The 20,516-nt window shown below is 41.8% G+C and overlaps 3 pseudogenes across 2 annotated transcripts; 2 read left to right on the plus strand and 1 right to left on the minus strand.

The window, feature by feature from the left end:
• Window positions 1–7,709: 7,709 nt before the first annotated feature.
• On the plus strand, window positions 7,710–9,768 carry LOC143604375 (tryptophan N-monooxygenase CYP79A68 pseudogene; annotated as a pseudogene).
• A 2,911-nt stretch (window positions 9,769–12,679) lies between these two features.
• LOC143604376 (kelch repeat-containing protein At3g27220-like) lies at window positions 12,680–15,362 on the minus strand (annotated as a pseudogene). The gene is made up of 7 exons (XR_013148279.1): window positions 15,156–15,362; window positions 14,110–14,299; window positions 13,791–14,023; window positions 13,524–13,698; window positions 13,317–13,422; window positions 13,037–13,243; window positions 12,680–12,959 (listed from the first exon to the last, which is right to left on the minus strand). The product of XR_013148279.1 is annotated as a kelch repeat-containing protein At3g27220-like (transcript).
• A 1,305-nt stretch (window positions 15,363–16,667) lies between these two features.
• LOC143604373 (cytochrome c1-2, heme protein, mitochondrial-like) lies at window positions 16,668–20,510 on the plus strand (annotated as a pseudogene). The gene is made up of 8 exons (XR_013148277.1): window positions 16,668–16,691; window positions 17,627–17,699; window positions 17,792–18,003; window positions 18,067–18,346; window positions 18,441–18,512; window positions 19,839–19,955; window positions 20,040–20,105; window positions 20,215–20,510. The product of XR_013148277.1 is annotated as a cytochrome c1-2, heme protein, mitochondrial-like (transcript).
• Window positions 20,511–20,516: the final 6 nt, after the last annotated feature.

Genomic DNA, 20,516 nt, shown 5'->3' on the forward strand with positions numbered 1-20,516 from the left:
ACACTTCAGTCAACAGAGGAAATATACTGAAGAGCAGTTGACGATCCTCAACTGCGTTAGAGAGGAGGATGAATCTTTACTAGACTTCATCACTCGCTTCAACTCGAAAAAGCTGAGTCTGTGCACTATAAGCGAAGATCTTGTTCGCGCCGCTTTCATCCAGGGCGCCGAATACCCAGAGCTTATCCGCACGTTGACGGGTAAAGACGGCGTGCCATCCATATGGGATGCCATCATGACGGCGGCCAAGCGCTTTGCCGAAACAGAAAAGCAACTGGGTAGGGATCTACCCCAGAGTACAAACCTCTACGCACAGAGGATTAGAGAAAACAACGTCCGGACCGCCCGACAAAACAAAAAGAGGAAGCTAGGCATTTGGCAGTCAAGGGTAAACTTTGACACCTCATCCAGCTCTCGCTCTTTAGTAGGCGGAAGGGATAACACGCACCCATCAAGCCGATACCCCCGGTGGACACCGCTCACCAAAAGCGTCACGGAGATATTTGCCACTGAGAAACTCTCATGGCCAAAAGCTCCAACGGTCCGGCACCGACCTGACGCGGATCAGAGCAAATCCTGTGACTTCCACGGGACAAAGGGTCACACCACTGAGAAGTGTATATCCTTGAGGGATATTGTTGAAACATTAGTCAAGGATGGAAAACTTACACACCTTGTGGCATCAATCAAGAATGGAGGGAAGAATGACAACCGATACAAAAGCAACGGACGAAAGCCCGTTAACATCAGCATCCACATGGTTCATAGTAACATCAGAGGAAGAAAAAGACGGACGACAGAACCATGCGCATGGAAGGAAGCTGAGGTGCGCTTCCCGCGAGTGCCAGGAGGACCCAGCAAAGAGGGCCCTATCGTCATCAAAAGCCAGCTGGGGCATTACATCACTTCCCGCACTCTTGTTGACAACGGCGCCTCGTCAATGGTTATGTACAGGCAGTTCTTCGACAAGCTAGACGACGAAGACAAGGAACGCCTGGAAACGGTCTACGCCTCGATGGAAGGGTTTGACGGCAGCACAAACACCCCCCTGGGTATCCTATCCTTCCCCGTCATTCTCACAGACGGGAAACACTCCCGCACAGAAGACGTGGACTTTGTCGTAATGAGGAAGCCACACCACACATACGACATTCTCTTCGGGAGAGACGGGATGGCAAGATTCAATGCCGTGGTATCTTCAGTCCACGGCATGATGGGATGGCCAACAGCTGAGGGCGTAGCGATGGTCACCGGTATTCCCCAGGTATGCATCGCATCTGTCTCATCAACACCCAAACCAAAGATGGCTAAACCAACCATCACCGAACCAGAAGAATGGGCCTTCAATGGCAAATACCCCGACCAGGCGGTTACCATTGGCCCAACAGTCACTGATCCTACGCGCACCTTACTCAAACGCTTACTACAGAAAAACGCGGACATCTTCGCGTGGACACCAGCTGACATGACTGGTGTACCTCGAAGTAAGGCAGAGCATAAGCTCAAGTGTGACCCGGCTTTCACGCCAGTCATACAAAAGCGCAGAGTAATGGGGGCGGAACAAGCTAACGCGTGTAGAACCCAAGTCAAGGAACTCCTTGACGCGGGCATCGTACGCGTTAGCAGATATCAAACATGGGTTGCAAATCCCGTCATGGTACCGAAGTCTAACAAGCAATGGCGCATGTGCATAGATTTCTAAGACTTAAACAAAGCATGCCCCAAAGATTGTTACCCGTTACCCGAAATTGATCTTAAGGTAGATTCGTTAGCACCGTTTCGCCTTAAATGCTTCCTTGATGCGTATAAAGGGTACCATCAAATCCACATGGCCGTTGACGATCAGGACAAAACCGCATTTCGGACGCCCGATTGCACATTTTGTTATCAAATGATGCCATTCGGACTTAAGAATGCCGGGTCCACATACCAACGCCTGATGGACAAAAAGTTTCATACCCAAATTGGGAGGAACTTGGAAGTCTACATGGATGACTTGGTCATCAAAAGCCTTGACCCAGAAACAATGTTGAAAGACATCGAAGAAACTTTCAACACGCTCAGAAAGATAAACATGAAGCTCAACCCGAGCAAGTGTTCCTTTGGGATGGAAGAAGGGAAGTTCTTAGGAGTCATTGTTACTAAAGATGGCTTCAGAGCGAACCCTGAAAAGGTCGAAGCCATTATCAAAATGGAATCACCTACTACCATCAAGCAAGCTCAGACACTGAATGGACGCCTAGTTGCACTTAACCGCTTCTTGGCAAACCATGCGGATAGGTCGTTCCCATTCGTGTCGACGCTGAGAAACTGTTTAAAGAAAACGCACTTCCGCTGGACACCAGAAGCGGAAGCAGCTTTTCAGGAAATTCGGTCACGCTTGATCGAACTCCCAACGCTCACAGCACCAGAAGCGGGGGAGGAATTAATCCTATACCTCTCCGCCACAGATAGAGCAACCGGGGCCGTCCTGCTAGTCGAGCGAAAGGGCATCCAGATGCCAATCTACTATGTTAGCCGTGTCCTAACAGACGTAGAAACCCGGTACTCTACCCTGGAAAAATTAGTCTTAGCACTTGTACAGGCTTCACGCAGGCTAAGACGATACTTCCAAGGTCACCCAATCACCATTCTCACCAACTTCAAATTCGCAAACGTTCTAGGCAAACCCGAATTGTCGGGACGCCTAGCCAAATGGGCAATAGAATTGAGAGAATACGCGATAAAGTACAAGCCGCGACCAGCCATAAAAGGCCAGATCTTGGCCGACTTTATTGCAGAAGTCCCCGCCTCGCGGGAGAAAGAGTGCCAGGAAGAGGCTCAACCCTCTCCAGCACAGGACATCGATGATGTCTGGCGACTCTACACTGATGGAGCAGCCAGCAACGAGGGCTCAGGCGCAGGATTGAAACTAATCAACCCAGCGGGCCAAGAATACACTTACGCTATTCGACTGGATTTTCCAAGCACAAATAACGAAGCAGAGTATGAAGCATTCTTGGCCGGGCTGAGAATTGCGCGTAAGATGGGAGTGAAGAACTTGGAAGCCCACGTGGATTCCATGTTAGTAGCCAACCAAATAAACGGGACGTACACGGCCGTGAACGACACAATGGCGCTGTAATTCGCACAAGCAAAAACCCTCATGCGCGATTTTAACGATTGTAAGGTCATACACGTCAAGCGTAGCGAAAACAAATCTGCGGATGCGTTAAGCAAGCTTGCGTCATTGGCCTTCACCCACTTGGGAAAGGATATCCGCATTGAACTCCTTGGCGCACCATCAGTCCCGCACAAGGAAATCTGTGTCATCCAAACCGGCACAGAAACATGGATGACACCAATAATAAATTACCTTGCGACGGGTATACTACCAGAGTCAAAAACACATGCAAGAAAACTACGCTGTAAAGCACTGAACTATCAACTCATCGATGACATCCTTTACAGACGTAACTTTCTTGGCCCACTCCTCAGATGCGTTGACGACCAAGATGTCGACTACCTCATAAGGGAAGTACACTAAGGCATCTGTGGGATACACGCAGGTCCACGCGCAGTTGTAGCTAAGCTAAACAACGCGGGATACTTTTGGCCGGGGATGCATACGGATGCACTGGCATACATCAGAAAGTGTAGGTTTTGCCAACTCTACGCACCCAACACGCATCGCCCGAAGAATGAACTTGTTCCAGTCACCTCTTCATGGCCATTTCAGAAGTGGGCCATCGATGTGACAGACCCATTTCCCACAGCAACAGGGAACGTTCAGTATCTAGCAGTATCCGGCTGGGTGGACGAAGTTCCACACGTCCTTTGGGCACACAGAATGATGAAAAAGGCAAGTACGGGAGAAACCCCGTTCAGCCTCACTTATGGCACTGAAGCCATGGTCCCGGTCGAAATTGGTCTACCCTCACCAAGGGTCTTGATTCAACCAGAGGACAATGATACGGAAAGACGGTTAGACCTTATGCTAACCGAGGAACGCAGAGACTTAGCCGCAGCGCGTGAAGAGAACTACAAGCGACAAATGCAAAAGTACTACAACACGCGGGTAAAACTCTGCAACTTCAATGTCGGAGACTACATACTGCGTGACAACGAGGCTTCGAACCAAGAACGCCCAGGAAAGCTGGCCCCGGTCTGGGAAGGGTCATACATTATCAAAGAAGTTTTGGGAAAGGGCGCATACCGGCTCGAAAGGCTCGATGGCACCCCCATCCCAAGAACATGGAATGGAGCTCAATTACGCAAATGTTACATGTAGATCAATTCCAAACTTATAAAGAAACGGCCTAGAGCCACTTCTAATGGAATGATTCTCCTTTATCACATTGTGTTGATCGCTTTACATTTATACTTATGAACTTTCCGGACGGATATGCCGGTATTCACCCCATAAATATGGAAAGAAGTCGTTGCGTGTGGACGGCGGCAAAACCCGCATAAACACAAAAAACGGCAAAAGTTTCTAAAAGATGAGGAAAACCTTCACGCAGGTCAGTTATAGGTAAAGTTTGGTCATGCCACTAAATGAAAGTGACGGTCCTACCCGCACAACCATGATAGAAGAAACTGAACATTAACCTATTGACAACCGCGCGTCGAAAGGTTAACTTATTCAAAACACTTGGAAAATTGCTAAGTTAAACTAAAATATGCATGAGCAAGTCATATAACGTTTACAACGCAAGTCAAATAGATTCAAAAGTAAGCGGGACTTTACCCCCTTACCTTGGCAACCAAGTAACTATAAGACAGGTGCGGGTACAGTGTCAAGACAAAACCCTTCACATACTTAGCACCTGCAGGGAATTGAAGCCAAGAATACCTCGGCAACCAAGTAACTAAGACGGGTGCGGGTACAGTGTCAAGGCAAAACCCTTCACATACTTAGCACCTGCAGGGAATTGACGCCAGGAATACCATGGAAGTAAAGTAACTATAAGACGAGTGCGGGTACAGTGTTAAGGCAAAACCCTTCACATACCTAGCACTCCGCAGGGAATTGAAACCAAGAAGGATCTTCTGGGCCATGCTTGCGGAAAGGGAAATAACATCCCCGCATAGCGGGAACGTTGAGAACTAGATTGTTGGAAGCTCCAAGACGGAATTGGTTGTTTAACATAATTGATCACTATGTTTAAAACTACCAAAACCCCGTGGAGAATCTACACAAGGGAAACTCAACGCTCCCGACTTGCGAGGAGGTTACACACCTACCCGCATCATACCCAAAGATCAAGCAGAATAGTGGGAAATTCTGCACGTGACATTAGGAAACCCGCGGGAAGAATCCCCGCGGAGACCTTAAAACTAAACCCTTTTCAAAACCCTTTGCTTAAGTCCAAAAGTTCACATCACTTATTAACAACTCATGAGAAGAACATTGGACTGGGGGGTCTTGAAGAGGTAGGTCCCAGCAGAGCCCAGTTGGACCCGCAAGACTCACCTCAAACAGGGACGTCTGCGCAGTTGGACCCGCAAGACTCACCTCAGAGGGACTTCTGCGCGGTTGGACCCGCAAGACTCACCTTAAAGAGAGACGTCTGCGCAAAGACCAACTGGATCCGCAGGACCCACCACGCTCAGAGAGATGACGTCCTTACGCGCAGTACGCAAGCTGTTCCCACGGGAAAAGCCTCCCAATAGTCGACGTACTCCGCCTGTTCCCGCAGCTGCGGATACTAGCCATCAGGGAAGGCTACCCGCGCAGCAAAGCTACACGCACAAGGCACTAACTCTTAAATAATTCAGTAATGTCACCTGAAGAAGGAATGAGCAAGCCGGGAACACTCCCGCCCAAAGCCGGGAACACTCCCGCCCAAATGAGCCAGTCCGTACGCTACTGGAGGATCTTTTGTACTATACCTGCCAAGGTATGGACAAAAGATCTGACCAAAGCTGCGACAACTCACTGACAACAGTACGACGAACAGCACGCTCTAGTACTTAATGTCACTGTCAGCCGCTGCCTACTCACCAACCCCTGTCGTGGCACATGCATAGCCTGCAGTTGGTGGAAAAGGAATAGTACACAGCCGGCCATGTCACTATCAGCCGCTGCCTACCCACCAACCACTAGCATGGCATGTGCGTAGCCCACAGTTGGTCGAAAAGGAATACTATTCAGCCGGCTGTACCTGCTTGGAAACCTACCTTCGGCTATAAATACTCCAACACCTTGGAACGGTATCATCATCTTATATCTTCGTATATTATCTGATATCTGCTCTAGTCATTTCTCTTAATATACATTTATATCAAGAGCAATCTAGTCTGATTCTCACGCCGGAGGGTGGTCACAAGGAGGTACCCCCCCTTCTCAGTGACGAGCTCACGGTGTCTGTTTTGCAGGTCATCAGAAGAATAACCATCTTGTCGGACCTAACCCTCGTGGGAAACATCTATTTAACCCCCAGATTATTCGTAATCTGCCCGGGGTCGATTAGTGTTTCTTCAAGCAAAGTTAAACGAATCAAGTGAGTTTTCTAGACCCTTTTCTCTTTAATGTTTTCGGGACTGGTGTTCATACATAATGTGTCAGGTACGTTAACGGTAAGTTAATAATCAATTATGTTTAAAGCTTTGAATCAGCCAGTCAGTTTATGGCCCCTTTGTATGGGCACCATGTTACGACCCCTTTGTGCAGGCGCTATGCTACGACCCCTTAGTACAGTACATGCACTAGTTGTATATGTAAACCCAGCATATGAGACATCCCGGGTTATGGGTGTTTCACTTTCTCCTTTAAAAATACTCACAAACATCAGGGCATGCTCTAATGATATTATTGAAACACACTACTTTGAACCAATATAGACTTAGGGCTCACATTTATTAAAAGTTAGAGCAATAAGTAATACAGCACTTGTCAAAATAATTTAATTACATGAAGAAACACAAATCTAAATTGGGTTAAGCTCGGGTCTGTGTTTCCATTGGGTAAGGGTTAGGAAATGAAACAAAGTTGAATAGAATCAATAATCAAGCCAAATCTAGATTTGTGCCTGCAAAACAAATCATTGTGAGTCTCGTTACGGGAAGGACAGGATGGGGGGTCTTTCCGTAACCACCATCCGACGTGAGAATAAGTACAGCTCTTTAAGAGAGAAAAAGTACAAAGTGATAGATGTAATGTTGTGATCGTGAATGAATACCTTTTGATAAAGATGAAGGTATTTATAGCCGACGGTGGAGGGAATGCGATTGCTGGAGCTGTCCCTATCCAGAAGATTCTCTTTTCCACCCGAATGGACACGCGTCCCATTTCAATAGGAGGCGACAGCTGGCCATGTGCATGGTTGTTACGAAGTGTCCAGCTTTTTTCCCTTCATTGGCCGCCTCACCTCGTGTTCTCCATCACGAAGGTATATGTCATTGTTAGGGAATATCTTTGATGATCTTCTAGAAAGATATTGTTACAAATGTTCTTTCCTCTAAAGTATGAAGTTACCCTTCTTTGTGACATTCCAGTGCTGCGGATATCTTCCGCGGTTTGCGGGTTGCTCCCGCCGTTGTTTTGAAGAATGCTTAGACCTTAGTTTCCTGGCGGATGGCTTCCGCGGATGTCATGAATGATCCGCGGGTCCTACCCATTTCTTACCCTACCTCTATATTACAAAAACGAAACTGTTATTTAAATGGCAGAACTACAACAAAGCAACACAAGTAGAAGATTATTTTGTTAATACTCATCAATCATCATGATCATCTTCACTCTCTTCCTTATATTTATAGTTACCTTCATAGTGATTAGACGCACCCGACGTTTGAAACGCCTGCCTCCTCTTCCACCGAGACCAACACCCTTTCCCTACATCGGAAGTTTAATTCCCATGCTTAAGAACAAGCCTACATTCCGATGGATTCATAGGATGATGGAAGAAATGGAAACCAAGATCATATGCATTCGTCTCGGACATGTGCATGTTATAGCAGTGAGTGACCCAAAGATTGCTTGTGAGTTTTTGAAGGACAATGATGAGATTTTTGCATCAAGGCCCGATTGCGTGTCAGGTTATCTAACAAGCGGTGGTTACTTGAACACTTCTCTTGTTCCAATGAGTGATCATTGGATGAACATGAGGAAAATCATAGCTACCGAGATTGTTTCGGCTTCTGGGCATAATTGGCTTCAAAACAAGCGAGACGAAGAAGCTGATAATCTTCTGAGGTGTGTATCATACACATAGTAGTGTTGAGATGCTCTTAGTGCATAATGAAGTTTATCGACTTAAAAGATGATTCGGGAAGGTTTGATACGAACTAATCTGGCATGTCTGACATGTCTGGATTTCGGTGTAACAACATAATATATACTTCATATAGTTAATCAGCAAAGTTACATAAGTTACAATATCTATATTAGTGTGTCGTCTTGGAAACGTGTTAGATTAAAATAAAAAAAGGGCTGTAGCACAGCTTGTTGGCTGCTTACTGCCACTTTATTGTAATTCAAGCGGTTGTATTCTTGCCAAAAAAATTACTTAAACCAGATATCCAAATTAATATGTATATCTTTTAGGTACATTTACAGCCGTTGCGAGTCTAATGTTCTGGTCACCGGAGGGGTAGTAAACGTTAGGATTATCGTTCAACAGTACACAAGCAACATTGCAAGAAAGATCATGTTTGGAAGTAGCTATTTTGGCAAAGGGAGTGCTGATGGTGGCCATGGGGATGAAGAGATCTAGCATGTTGAATCATTTTTTATGATTCTTGCTTACACTTACGCTTTCTGCATGACATGACAGATTTCTTCCCAACTTGCGATGGATCACTGATTTCGACGGGCATGAGAGAATCATAAGGAGTGCTATTTGCATCGCAAGAAAGTATCAAGACCCTTTGATTGATGAAAGGATACAGCAATGGAAAGATGGCGTTAAGACGAAAAAAGATGATTTGCTTGATGCTTTCATCCATCTTGAAGACCCTCAACTAACTCCGGATCACATTAAAGCCTAGATCCTTATAAGCGTTTCTAAAACATTCTTTTCAAATATGTTTTGTTTTTAAGCGGTACTTAACGAATCTTGACATGAAAATGTTAATGTGACAAGCGAAATGGTCTTTTGATAGGATCTGATGATTGAAACTTTTGATAACACATGGAACAATATCGAATGGGCGCTTGCAGAAATGAAAAACGAACCGAGGATCTTAGAAAAGGCAGTCTGCAAGCTCGATTCTTTGGTTGGTAAAGATAGACTCGTGCAAGAATCAGATCTAGTTCACTTAAAATACATCAATGCATTTGTGAAGGAGGCTTTGAGGCTACACCCTATTGCACCTTTCACCCTCCCTCGAGTGGCATCCCGCAACACTACTGTTGCCGGATATTTCATACCAAAAGATAGCCAGGTGATAGTGAGCCGAGTGGGGCTAGGATGGAAGCATGAGGTGTGGGATGACCCACTAACGTTTAATCCAGACCGTCACATGAACGACAACAAGGCAATGGTGCTAACTAGCCACAACCTTCACATGTCAGTTAGCATTGGTAGTGAGGGGGTGCCCTGGATGTTGGCCCAAACGGATCAAACAATCAGATCAAACAAACGAATACGAGATATTGGGATGACAACCCTCAACTCTTTTCATATAATCAAACGAACTTCACGAACTTATCAAATTTACATGGAGAAGAGACTTCTTGACTCACATACAAATAAAACTAATAATCTAGACCCTATTTATAGACCTACTAAACTTGCTCTTCAAGCCAAACTTAACTTGGAAATCAAGACAGCCTTATTCTAGAATAATCCATATTAAAATAAACTTACAAAACAAACCCTCAACTTTATTGATAATTCAAGATTAACCTTTATTCACAACCTTAATCTTGAATTTGTACCACCAAGATCTTGAATTCCCAATAGCACTCTCAACTCTTCAATTTTAATCATTGGTTCATCTTTACCCTTTCTTTTCAGTTATTTGTAACAAACCTGTTTAACAGGTTCTTCATGTTCATCATTCAAACCATCCATATTGATCTCAGATACAACTTCATTCTCCAGGTTCTTCTTTCTCACTTTTTTTTTCATTATTTGCTTATCAAAACTAGCAGATGGGTTATCCATTCTTTCTTTATCAGACCCTATCGAGCCTTTCATTATGAACCTTTCATTCCGTTCTGACTTTTCATCAACAAATGCTCGATCGTTGACTTCACACATACTTCCAAATTTGCAGACTTGTTAGCTGCATTGTTCCTTTCATTTAGTACCATATCCTTCCTCTCATCATCATGATCATTAGCAGATTTCTTACTTCGATCGTGCTCACTTATCTTAACAGTTTTCTCATCTTCATGGTTACTTGAGTCAGAAAAACATACCTGAAGATTCACTATCTTCTCTTCTTCTTTCGAAGAAATTCTCTCATTTTCTTTATTCAATCTTTCCTTTCCTTCACTTCTCAAAACAGCTTGCAAAGCTTCTTCATTCTCTGCAGCTTCCTGGGCTTCCTTCTTACGTGCCTGTTCTTCTTGAACAATCCCATTCAATCGTTCTTTCTCAGCGATCTCATCCAATCGTTCTTTCTCAGCGGCTTCTTGAGCTACTTTTTCATCTTCTTCTTTCCGTACATGATCAATTCCAAGAAATTGAATCTTCAAAGCACGCCATACTTCCTTAGAAATTGAATCTTCAAAGACGATAGTTGAGATTAATAAAAACCAATATACCTTTAATCCTTATCATTAATAAAGATTAAAGGAATATTGGTTTTTATTAATCTCAACTATCGTCTTTTAGTCACTACCAGTCCCAACTAACGAATTGGCTGCTGATGGTCCAAACTTTTAACGTATTTGTTCCTAACGGTCCTTGACTAACATAATTCTAACGTCGTTAGTTTTCGGTCGCCGAAAAAACATTTTTGGCCGGAAAACTCAAAATTTTCCCCGAAAACTCAACATTTTCGTCCCAAACATCTTGGTAACTATGTATCGGACCTTTAGGAACCTTTTTCTAGTAAAAGCCTTAATTATTGAGGTTGTCGGGGAATCGGTTGATAGTGCTCAAGTGGTGGTAGTTGGTTGGCGGTGCGTCAATTGGTGGTGGTGGCAGTTTTCATGTGGTGTTTTCCGGCAATAAATTTGACTTTTCCAACAAAAAACGTTTTTCCAGCGACCTGAAACTAATGATGTTAGGATTCTGTTAGTTGCGGACCGTTAGGAACAAATACGTTAAAAGTTGAGACTGTCAGTAGCCAATTCATTAGTTGGGATCGGCTATGACCAAAATACAATAGTTGGAATTAATAAAAACCAATATATACAAAAGGCTTGATTCATAGACCTCAACTGTCACTATCTTGCTTATGTGGATGTTGGTTGCCTAGATGATTGGCGATCTACCACTAAGACAACGTGTGTTTCGTGAATCCATCCTAAGCAGTTGGAGTGAAGTGAACGGTTATTTCACAGCTAAAATTAGTAAATCAAATTGTTATTGAATTAACCAAATCTTTGTTGTGTTAACTGAAAGATTACAAGATAGAAAACCGAAAACTGATAAAGAACTAGGAGAATGGGAAGACAGATTCATAGAATATGAGATGTGAAGAGAAGCCAAACATTCTAGCAATATTTATTCATGTCATACTCTCTCTTCCTAACGCCTTATATCAATGGCGTTTCTTCAATTCATTCTCGTTGGGCCTAATTACTTCTTTTGGGCTGCCAAATGGGCCTGAATAAGTGTTCATTACCTGGAGTTTCAAGAAACAACATTCAGTTGCACGATTGAGTGATGAGGCGCACTATCATGCTCTTGCCCTTAATGCTGCTGAGCTTAGACGGATTAGATATGTTATTTCATGAGATGCATATTCCTCTTATTGTTCCACCCAGGGTTGTTCAAAAAGCTCGAGGCTCGAAGCTCGGGCTCGTGGCTCGCTCGAATAAAACTAGCTATAAAAAATTGATTTGTAACATCCTGAGCTTATTTGAATCATTTTTGTAACCGAGCCAAAAACGACCTTGGCTCAGCTCGAGTCATGGCTCGGCTCGTTGGCTCGATCTTAAGCTCGTTTAACTTCAAAATCAAGCTAGAGCCTAACTAAGTTGTCCCGTTTAATTTCGAGCCCGAGCTCGAAACCACCCTGGCTCGACTCGGGCTCGGCTCGTGAACAGCATTCGCAAAACATTTGTTTCATCTGCACACAAAATACATTAAGACTAACTTGCATTTCATACGAGACATGGTTATGAGTTTTTTCTTTATTTATTCTCCGCCTAAACTAAAAATTTTAGTATATATATATATTCAGAGTCAGCATTCGCAACGTTTACCTTAGTTCAGCTAGCTGATTAACTGGCCAAAGGGTTGCCGTCTACACAACCTTCTTACTGAACCTTCTATGTCATATGTGCGATTTGACTATTTGTCGCATGCTCCAGTTCAGTTGGTTGATTTAGAGATTATGGTGCTTTTATATGTTAAGACCTGGTTATGTTAATTCACTAGCTGCAAACCGTTGGGCAGTTAAAACTGATTTAGTTGTAGTCTTTAAAGACTTCTTATATGCTGACTATTATGTTAATTTTCTAACAGCAATTGGAGGTACTTAAGATTCATAAAGGTTGAGCCTTGAGCCCACAATTGTTACCTCTAAGCTAACCAAAGCCACAAGTTTGAAACAATATTTACTACCATGGTATGCCTGATGCATTAACTATTAAAGCTGTAACAAAATTACTCTTGATCGAATACTATATCGCAACAAATAAAACAAGCAAAAAGAAAAGGTTTGTTCGAGAAACAAGAACAGTCTTTTTACAACCTCAGTTTCGTTCGCCACAAATCTCCGACAACTTGCTTAGGCTGTGGATTATCCGGTCCTTTGTCTCGCTGTCCAGAAGTGATATAAAACCATCCATTCCAGTATGCCGCTTGTGTAGTTTTCACACGATAAGGAAGCTTTCCAATCACATGCCATTTCTGCGTAGATTTGTATTATTAGACGTGTTTGCTCTATATTTATATCAAAACTAAAAAGAATGCGGTGATAACTATACCTTTGAGTCAAGATCAAACTGAAACAACTCTCCAACTAATATTATCCGCTTCGTCACGGGATTTTTCTCGGTTGTGCCACCCGCAATCACAATGGAATTGTTAAGAACCACCCATGAAGCTTCAATATGTGAATCGGGTTTTGGCATAGGTGGCAATGTGTGCCATGTCATCTTGTCATCAAGCATGTAAACATCACCATAAACAACCTACCAATTTTTGAACAACACTTCGGTTTATGAAAATATCAGGTTTGACCCGCAAAAGTTAAAGACGCATTACCTCATGCCTGCGTGAACACTTGAAGATAGGAGACCCCGGTTTAGGCATAAAGTCACCCTCTTGACCGCCAATAACATACAACCGATCACCGACAGCAACACACGCTCTATTAAAAATTAAAACACAACATTGAATGTTACTATTTTATAAAAACCAGCTGATCCATACGAGCATATTAATATATTATTAGTGCAAGTCGATTTTTACCTATGTGGACCACCACGAGGAATTGACACTTCTACCCTCCATGTTTTCTCTAACGGTTTGCCATTTTTTCACTGCGATACTCCAATGATCTGTACTGGGCGTGTGACGATTCTCCTTACCACCACCCCCCATCACATGAAGTCTTCCCCTCCAAAATTGAGTTGCAGGGGCATATCTGGAAATTACAAATAATAATAATTTCAGAAATCATATTTCATTATTTAACATAGTTAACTATTTTTAAGAAGTATATAAGAATTCGCACACCTTGGTTCTGGCAATGGTGGAAATGATTGCCATTTTCTCGTTCGTGTATCGAGCACAAATGTTTCGGCTACAGGAGGTGTTCGACATTGCGGGCCGTGTTGACCCGAGACGACATAAATATATCTCCCGTCGGTTGCCATTCCTAAATGAGAATTCGCCATTTGTTTTGGTGTATCAAAGCTTTCTTCCCATTTGTTGCTTGTGAAATTGAAAACATCAACATGAGAATGTACCTATCATATTATTCAAAAGCAATTACTGCAAATACACTCAAAATGAACAAAATAAAGGTCTTGTATAAATAAAGGCTGGTTCTTACATGGTCAAGGGTTCTATATCCAGAAAACACATAAAAAAAGATTATTAATTTGTATTGAAGCACCATCAAGACGTGGTACGGGTGCGGGTGCCAGCTCTTCCCATTCGGTTTCGGGTGCGGGTAAATCCGCAAAAGTTCCTGATAGTAACCTCTCAGGAATGTTTTCCTTTTGATCCTTAACATCTGCAATCTAAATGTGACAATAAACAAATCAAAATAAGTAAAAGATTCATACTTTGATAGACCACTAGTCTCAGATGAACTAATTTGTTACAAACAAGAGAAACCCATTATCCCAAAGGCATTGCCAACTGAATTAGGGGTGCAAATGAGCCGAGCTACTCGATCGGCTCGTGAAAAGCCCGATCGAGCCAAGCTTAATCGAGCCCGAGCATAAAAGTAAGCTCATTTAACAAAAGAGCCCGAGCCCGAGCTTCACTTATCGAGCTCGAGCCGGGCCATGAGCCTAAACGAGCCTTATATAATTTTTTAATATATATTTAATAATATTAATTAATATATATAGTGTTATGAAAAAATAAATAAATAATATATATTATTTTTATACATAAAATTATAATTGAATATATATATATATATATATAATCATAAATATAAAAAAATTATTTAATAACTAGTAAACGAGCCGAGCTCGAGCTTGAGAATCTACTCACGAGCCGAGCTCGAGTTTTGAAAATAGAGATCGAAACGAGCCGAGCTCGAGCTCCATATAAGTTAAACGAGAAGAGCTCGAGCACCCCTAAGTTACTGAATGTAACTAATTTTGACTTTTTTGGTCAAACTTCAGTTTGACCCATGTCAAATTTATACTAATGAAGCTACCCTCAATGAAAAAAGATTAACTAATTTGAATTCACAAACAAGTAATAAACATTAAGTGCAAGTTCGGCTGTTAAATTGTAGCAAAAAGCATATCATTTCGAAAAAACATTGACCTCAAAAGTCAAAATTAATATATCAAGAACATAAAGGGGAAAATGTATACAGCCGCCGATGGATCAAATTAAAGTGGATAACCGACTGACCTTATGAGTCTGGTTGAAGAAATTAGGTAGTGTTACAAGATTATTATTCTCGCGAACCCAATTGTAATGGACTGAGGAAATGGCGGCGGAAGATGAAGCCCATAAGCAATTGAAGATCAAGGCACCACCAACAAGGACAATAGTGAACAACAATAATATGATTCTTGGTTTAGTGGAAATGGGTTTAGTGATGTGATTCTTTTTCATTGTGTTGTATAGGATCAGAAGATCTCGGAAACCAGTTAAAACCCATATGTATAAAGCCGCCGCCAATGGTTTCCGATTACCGGTGGCAGCCGATGTTTACTTTCATCATACGTCGGTGAAATCATCATTTTAACGGGTGTTTTCGAAACCCGGCCCGGGGCCTGGTCCCTATATCGGGCCGGCTCGGTGTATTTGTATTTGGGTATTTGACTAGTTTCTAAAATCTCGACCGGGTTTTGCTGGTGGCGGTCGGCCCAGACCGCTTGATCCGGAGGAAGAACTGGTAAAACCCATATTTTTGTTAAATTCAAAATGAAATGTGCATGTCGAAATTCAAACTTGAATCATTTCAAAGATAGAAGCTTTAATAATTACCTATGAGTCAACCAACCAAGATTTATTGATGTTTATATGGATTAAACATAAATTATATATGTTTACAAATTAATGTATAAAACATATATAAACATTAAAGTTTGTTATTATCGTTATTATTTGTTATTATTATTTTTTGTATGTATATGAATTATATATATGTGTGTGTGCGTGCGCGCGCGTGTAAATATATATTAAATTATTTATGACGTCATCCGGATCAAACACTGGTCCGCCCTCCCCGGTTCGGTCCGACCTTTGACCCGGTAAGACATTCGGGCCGGGCCTGAAAACATTGATTTTAACATAACAAACGTCGTCCTAATTAAAAAAAAAACCCTATCGACACGTGAGCTTGGGTTTTTAAGAAAATAAGATATCTAAAACAACCCAATTTAGGAGATTTCTAAAAAAAAACTACTCTTTCAATTTTTAAAGAAGACCCGTCTTAATTCCTTCTTCACAATAAGATTCAAAATAGAATGAGAAACTGACACGTGGCTTCAAAACTCATCGTGACGTTAAAGTTTTGATATCAACCTCATCGTGATGATGAAATTTGAGCTCGATTCACCATGGATACATATACTTTTGGGTTCGGGTCTAGTTGTAGAGAAAAGAAACAATCCTAAAGCTCGAACTCAACTCATGAGTTATTCTGTCAAGCACGGGTTCAGCTTGTTTATATTCATTTATTTTCATTTTAATAATTTTAAATACTAAATAAATCATGCAATTAGTTAAGAGGCCATCTTTAAGCCTAACAGCCCAATAGCTGATAAAACAGGCTTTGGCCCACCCAAAAGCCTCTGATGATAAACCGGTCGTCGTGCTTGTGGCTATGGGAAGCAAAAGTGAAACTCATTGTGGCCAAATAATCTCACTCCATTCGTTGTTATTTTATCTCTTCTCTGCGGCCGTTTAACGCTTAATTACCTCATCCGACGACGTCGTGTAAGTCCTCCCCCAGTTTCATTTCATTAACGCTTTAATCATTCATTCGACTCTGTTTATCGACGTGCCAAATGTGTTACAATCTCCGTATCATTTCATGTGTATCGATTGATTGCATCTTCCGTTTAATAGTCAGATTCAGATCTTGTCTCCGTGTAATTAGCTTTCATTTCGTCTTTCAGCTTGCTCAATTGATTTAGTAACAATTTTAGGGCAAAATGTATACCTGATTTAGGGTTTCAATACGATAGTTGACTGACTGTGCATTATGATATGCAGTGTTGTAAAAATCGCTAGTTGGTGGTCGGGTATCAGGGTGGGGACTAGCGATTAATCGGGTTAATCGGATCGGACTTTAATGTATATTTTTCAGTTTTGTATATGCACGCACACATTTTTATATTTAAGTTTAAGTTTTATACGTACACAAACATATTTTGGCCGGAAATTGGCTGGAGTCTCGATGGAAACGGCTGGTTTTAGCTGGAATCTTGCAGGAAACCGCGAGTTTTGGCTAGAATCTAGTCGGAAACCCGCTGATTTTGGTCGGAATCTCGCCCGAAACCGCCTATTTTGGCCGTATTTGACCATTGACCGATTAATTAACCGACTAGCCCGAAATTAATCAGTGAAGTGGGGACTAGCGATTAATCGGGGATTAATCGGTGCATAGTCGGGATTTTTGCAACACGGATGATATGTAGGGGTGGCAAGTGGGTCGGGACAGATTAGGGTCGAAACAGGTCAATTAAAAAAAGGTTGTTTTGGTTCGGGTCCGGGTCGGAACGAATTTGGGTCGGAAGGGTCAGAAAAGGTTCTGTTTTTTTAAGCGTTTCACCAAATCTAACATCTTTTGAAAATCCTGAACTGTAATAATTTATTTCTCTTTTGAAAGTAATTCTTTATTCGATTATCATTAATATGTGTGTTAACAGGAAATTGGCTTAAATGGCTGGTGGTAGGGGAATTTACCACTTGCTGAGGAACCGCCTTCATTCGCATTCCACTGTAAGCAAGCATTATTATGTTTTGCATTTCTTCTCTTGCACTTGTATTTGCTGGTCAGCTAGGTTAAATCTGTTATCTGTTACGCGCATCAGGCCCCTCCGGTTTTGTCATCTTTAATACCGAAGACAGATCAAGAAGCTTCTGGAATGAAGTCTTTGAGGGCAATAGCTCTCATTGGAGCAGGTGTTTCAGGGCTTTTGAGCTTTACAACGATAGCAGCTGCTGACGAGGCCGAACATGGTCTAGAATCTCCAAGCTATCCCTGGCCTCACCAAGGCATTTTGAGCTCATACGACCATGCTTCGTAAGTTTGTTTTTTGACTAACTCTTGTTATGTGTTTTTTATGATACTTTGTTATTTGATTAGGATCCGACGTGGTCACCAAGTGTATACGCAAGTATGCGCATCGTGTCATTCAATGGGTTTGGTTTCATACCGTGATTTGGTTGGTGTGGCGTATACTGAAGAGGAAACTAAAGCAATGGCTGCTGAAATTGAGGTTACTGATGGTCCTAATGATGAGGGTGAGATGTTTACCCGGCCTGGAAAGCTCAGTGATCGGTTTCCTCAACCTTATGCGAATGAGCAAGCTGCTAGATTTGCTAATGGTGGCGCCTATCCTCCAGATCTCAGTCTTATCACCAAAGTATCCAACTCACTCCTCATTTTTTATTTTTTTAATACCTTTTAAAGGTATGCTTTCTTTATAGTACAGAGTCTTACATTTTGTGTTTTGTCAGGCTCGTCACAATGGACAGAACTATGTATTTGCACTTTTGACTGGCTACCGTGATCCCCCTGCTGGTGTGTCGGTGAGTACGAAAATCTTATACCACTTGTTAAATATACAACAAAACACTTACAAGAAACTGATGAAGCAGTATCAGAAAACGCCATAGGATGGATCTATTTTGCACAATCCATAAATGGTGGGATGAATAGAGCCTGCTTCTCAGCTAAAATTCTATTTTTCTATCAATTAGAATTTAGAAATCTCATCTTATCATCCACTGTGATAGAAGTCTCATCTCTCCAAATCTGTCCACTTAATTCTTTCGCAAAAATCACCTAATAAATAAATGAACAAAATTTAGCCTCAGATGAAGAAATCAAATACCCATAAAATGAGTGCGGTCAAGGATTTTAGGGTATTTAAGAGGAGTGCGGCTAAGGGTTTAGGGTATTTGATGGAATGCATGACATGTTAGGGCAGGATTGATAGAACTCAGGGTAGTGTGGAGGAGCACCCCTCCCACCCTAAATTGAGAAGAGTAAAAAATTATTGAAGGAAGAAGACGGTGTGCGTGGTTTGGCATGCTTGCAATGGTGCAGATGAGGTTCAATTTGGGTCTTCTTTTTTCTATCGCACAGTCTAACCGTGCTTCAGTTTTCTATTTTTTCTCATACCCATTTGGACCCTATGGAAATATCACCTAACCCAGAAAAGCCCAAGAATTTATATCTGAAGTCCAAAATAACCCTAATGTTTGATAACTGTTTGCTAGGGCTAGTGTTTAGTAGTTATTTTAATTTTCAGTTCATTAAAGTGCCTATCGTTAACATATAAAAAATGATTATGAAATTGTTAAAATAGTAATGTTATCTTAAATACAGCTTTGACCATGGTGTTGATTAGTCAAATGTTCAAGGAAAGTACCGTATCAATATAACGCTGATAGCTAGTTCTGTAACTTATTAATTATGACTTCTTGTATCAACAGTTCTTTTACTTTGCGAACAGACTTTTTTTTTTTTTTTAATTCTGGTTAAACTTAGCCTGCTTATCTAATCTAGGGATGAGCTTGGGATGGTACTGGTACCGACCAGTATCGATCAAGAAAATCCTGGTCCCGAAAATTCGAAATATTTGGTATCGGTACTGATACTGAAATGTTTGGTTCGGTACCGGTACGGTACAGTATCGGCTCGGTACCCGAGGTATTTCATGCAAAATTCGGGAAATACTGGTACTGTACCGATACTGAAAACTAAAAACTTGGTACCGATTCGGTCCAGACGGTACCAAATCAGTACCGGTATCCGGACGGTACCGATTACCGAATTTGGTACCCGGTACCCGAAAATGCTCATCCCTAAATTCCAATCCACCTAACAGCCAATCTACATATATATTGCAGATCAGGGAAGGTCTGCACTATAATCCTTATTTCCCTGGTGGAGCTATTGCAATGCCTAAAATGCTTAATGATGGTGCTGTTGAGTATGAAGATGGTACTCCTGCAACTGAGGCTCAGGTTTGTTAATTGTTCTCTCTCTTATATACTGTGATTGCTAATATTTTTTTTAGTTAATTCTTTTTTTTTGTTTAATTGCTGCAGATGGGAAAAGACATTGTTTCATTCTTAAGCTGGGCTGCAGAACCAGAAATGGAGGAAAGGAAACTGGTAAATTCCTCTAAATCTTTCAAAGTTACAAGTCAAAAGAATTTATTTGAGCTTAAGGTTAAACTTGTAATCTTTAATGAATGATATTGATTTTGGTTGGATGGTGCAGATGGGATTCAAGTGGATATTTGTATTGTCACTGGCCCTACTTCAGGCTGCATACTACAGGCGTTTGAGGTGGTCGGTTTCTCAAGTCCCGTAAGCTTGTTCTTGATGTGGTCAACTAGAAGTCCTTTGATTTCTCTTGGTCAAAGGTTTGTGACCAGACTTTGAATGAGAAATAATTATTTTTTTAATGTATAAGAACACCATGCATTTTAGCCTTCTGTTTCTGTATGGAGAAAGGTGTGTTTTTATAATGTGATAATTGTACTGGTTCTTCATTTTGGAACTTTTAAACAAGGAATAATG

This window comes from Bidens hawaiensis, unplaced genomic scaffold (genome assembly GCF_021521415.1).
Source record: "Bidens hawaiensis isolate Kalapana, Puna unplaced genomic scaffold, B.hawaiensis_p1.1 tig00064923_1, whole genome shotgun sequence".
Taxonomy (NCBI): domain Eukaryota; kingdom Viridiplantae; phylum Streptophyta; class Magnoliopsida; order Asterales; family Asteraceae; genus Bidens; species Bidens hawaiensis.